Source organism: Myxocyprinus asiaticus, chromosome 36 (assembly GCF_019703515.2).
Source record: "Myxocyprinus asiaticus isolate MX2 ecotype Aquarium Trade chromosome 36, UBuf_Myxa_2, whole genome shotgun sequence".
In the NCBI taxonomy this organism is placed as follows: Eukaryota; Metazoa; Chordata; class Actinopteri; order Cypriniformes; family Catostomidae; genus Myxocyprinus; species Myxocyprinus asiaticus.
The window spans coordinates 12,166,114-12,169,692 of NC_059379.1; the positions used below are offsets into that span (position 1 = coordinate 12,166,114).

Here is a 3,579-nt window from a genome sequence, read left to right on the forward strand (position 1 = left end):
GCATAGTAATAAAATAAAACTTTGGGGAGGCCTAAGCCTCTAAATCGTCTAAATCGGAAGCTCTTGCTCTGACAGCATATTGCCCTGCCACAGCTTTCCAACCTGGCACCTTTCAATGGCCCAAGCAAGGCATTAGGTATTTAGGCATTTTATGTCCGGCAAATTTGAGAGAGTGAGTTAATTTTGACCCATAAATGAAAAGTTTCTCATGTGATGTGTATAAATGGGCTTCACTACATCTGTCTATGGCAGGGAAGGTCAATGTTATAAAAATTAATTGTATCCCCAAATTCAATTATTTACTACAGTCTCTCCCTCTAGAAGTTCCTCTTTCTTATTTTAAACAATTTGATAGAATATCTAAGTCTTTTATTTTAAATGGTAAACGACCTCGGTTGCATTTCAGTAAGTTACATAGACCCAGACTATGTATATTGGATGATGGGGCGGTCAATAAAGTAGGTGACAAATATACAAAAAGCTGGGTCCGAACTAGTGTAATAATTGGCACACCGATAATTTTTAGAGGATGGAAGTCAACTGGTGCTCCCTCGTTTCAAGAATGGTTCACTGAATTGGGTAGGGTGGCGGTATTTGAAAAGATGTCGTATAAACAGCTTGGCAAAATAGACATGTATGGTAAGAAATAGGACAGGCATCTGGCCTTTCTGGAGGGCTCTCAGTGAGGACCATGTGGAGAGAAACAGAATTGTGGTGGTAATTATAAATTCTGTTCTTTGTGGAATTCTTTCATTTCTCTTTGTTTGTTGATTTTTTTATTTTTTATGTTCTCAAATATTTTCTTTAATTTATTTGCTTATATGTGTGCATGGGGTAATTTAATCTTTGACCACAGGGATATTTGTTGAGGGACAGGGTGGGGTTGGGGAGGAGGATATAATGGGAGTTAAGTTGATTCTGTGTGTATATGTTCTGTTTATTCCAGATTTCACAGAAGAATCAATAAAGATTTTAATAGCAAAAAATCAACCCCTGAAACATGAAATTGCCATAAGTTGAAGAAACACCCACACATGTGTTTTTGTTAGCAGTGGTTTTGTTTGTTGGTTTCAAATGCCTAGTTCAAACCCTCTTATTTTAGATTTTTTTTTTTTTTTGTGTGTGTGAATTCTATCCTCCAAACTAAAATTACAATGTCATCATATTTTTGTAATAGATATGATGATATAAGTGAACATAAAATTACACAAGCATACATTAAGTCAAAGGTCAACTATATAATGAAGGTAGATTTGTTCTTAGGACAAGGGTATTTTCCTTGTGTCAGGTTGAGGCAGATTGTCTGCTACCTGTGTCATGAAATGTTTTGTGTTTCATCTTTGTTTCACTGTTTAAATTTTGCTGAAAAGTCAATGAAATTTATGTGGAAATGTTTATTAGCTTTTTTTTTTTTTTTTTTTTTTTTTTTTTTTTTTTGCCAAAGGTATGTGCCTGTACAGAAATTGACTTTCTCTGAGAAATATTCACTGGAGTCAACTAGCCCTGGTCTCCTCTATGACATATCAAAAAGAAAGAATGTAAAAAGTCCATTAATGGTGGCAGCCAAAACTTTGAAATGAACTAAACGTCTACTATTTAATTTGCTGCTACATTCCTTCCCTTACAGGGGAGAAAGGAGACACTGGTGAGAGGGGACCCTATGGTAAATCAGGCAAATCAGGGCAAACTGGTCCCATAGGGCCCCATGGCATGAAGGGAACCTAGGGCAATATTAGTGCCCCAGCTGAATCCTGTAAGTCCTACTACGCTGCCTTTTCTGTGGGGCGCATGAAGGCCCTGCACAGTAATGACTACTACCAGACCATGATCTTCGATACTGAGTTTGTCAATCTGGAACGTTAACATGTTTGTGGGTAAGTTCTTCTGTTATGTTCCATGCATCTATTTCTTTAACTTAAACGTTCACGTCTGGAACCCGAAGGAGACATATAAGCATGTGATGAAGAATGAGCAGGAGATGGCCATTTTGTACACCCAGTCCAGCGATCGCTCCATCATGCAAAGTCAAAGCCTCATGCTGGAGCTGGAGAGAGATGACCATGTGTGGGTTCGGCTCTTAAAGGGCGAGAAAGAGAACACGCTGTTTTCAGCAATGACTTTGACACTTACATCACATTTAATGGTCACTTCATCATGGCTCAGGCAGAAGGCTGATCGTAGCACAATAGATGGACAACAAACATGCAAAATCTATGGACAGGAAATATTTCCATGACAGTGGTGCTACAAAAACTTCGTGGTTTTACAAAAAAGATAATAATTATTAGAATTTAGGATTCATTTAAGAAATACAATGACATTTCAGATTAATGTTTAGATCTGTTTAAATGGAAGAGGATGAAATATAGTCATATCTGATACAAAGAACAATGATTTAGGTCAAATATTATATACGACAGTACTTTCACATACAGTTGTCTGCTAAATGAGACAATGGGCTACTTTGACACAGCCATACTTCAGACAATCAAATACAGAGAGGAATTCTAATGATGATACACCTTGATGCTGCATCAAAATATATGCAGTATTCTGTGGATTTGATAACAGTGACAGAAATCAATACATTGAAACAGTGGTAACTATATAATAGTATTATTGCTGTATTATATCACTGTAAAATACTTTTAGTATCAAAATAATACCAACTGGGTAGTTAACCGAGTTAACCAAAGCTCATTATTTTAGAAATCTCTTAAATGAACTGTAGTGTCGCGGGTCACTGAGGTCCAGAAGGCATTTCTAAAAGAGGACTGATGGAGGCTTTGGCAGAAAGCACATTTATTATTAGTTGTAAATGTTCATTTTCTGTCCATTGCCATTAAAGGCAACAGACTCTTATGCCAGTCAGTATTTATGGCTTCCACACTGGCTTTCGCCAAGCATTATGGTGTATAAATGAAGAAAATGGCAAGTACATATCCAATAAAAAAATAATTTTTTTTAACTTTTGTAACTTCACGTGTATGTCTGCTGGGTGTGCCATAATTTCCACTGACCTGGTTGGCCACAAACACTTGACCTAGAGGAATATTCAGTTCTTCTATGCCAATCACCCAACCTCTCACACTTTACAGACAGCAAAAAATTAGGCTTGTTTACACATTTGTGTAAAAACACATGTGTATTATTTGAGCAGTAAATTTGTTGAAGTTGTTTATTTTTTACAGTCCTTTTAGGGTATTGACCTGTTTCATATGATGTCACTGTATGACCACACCGCCATGTTTCTGACCAAAGTTCCATATACCTTCAATGTGCTGCGATGTGGGATGCAACAAAAGCTTTCTTCAGGAGCCAAAAGCAGCTCCTACATTCATAGAGATGGGATCATCACATACGTCTTGTAATATTGTGGCTAAATTAGACCTGAAAACAATGCAAAACGTGTAATTTTCGATTTGAGAGATGTTTATGGCGATGTACTGGTGGCTGTGTGTACTCACTGGTCACACATCAGACTCACGATGAATCACGGATAAAATATATTTAGATGTCCGCAAAAGTCCAATTTGGCTATATTGCTGTCTTCAGGCCTGTATGAACTATTCCTGGGGC

The 3,579-nt window shown here is 37.2% G+C and overlaps 1 pseudogene; it reads left to right on the forward strand.

Moving 5' to 3' along the window:
- Window positions 1-602: 602 nt before the first annotated feature.
- On the forward strand, window positions 603-2,469 carry LOC127426805 (complement C1q tumor necrosis factor-related protein 1-like; annotated as a pseudogene).
- Window positions 2,470-3,579: the final 1,110 nt, after the last annotated feature.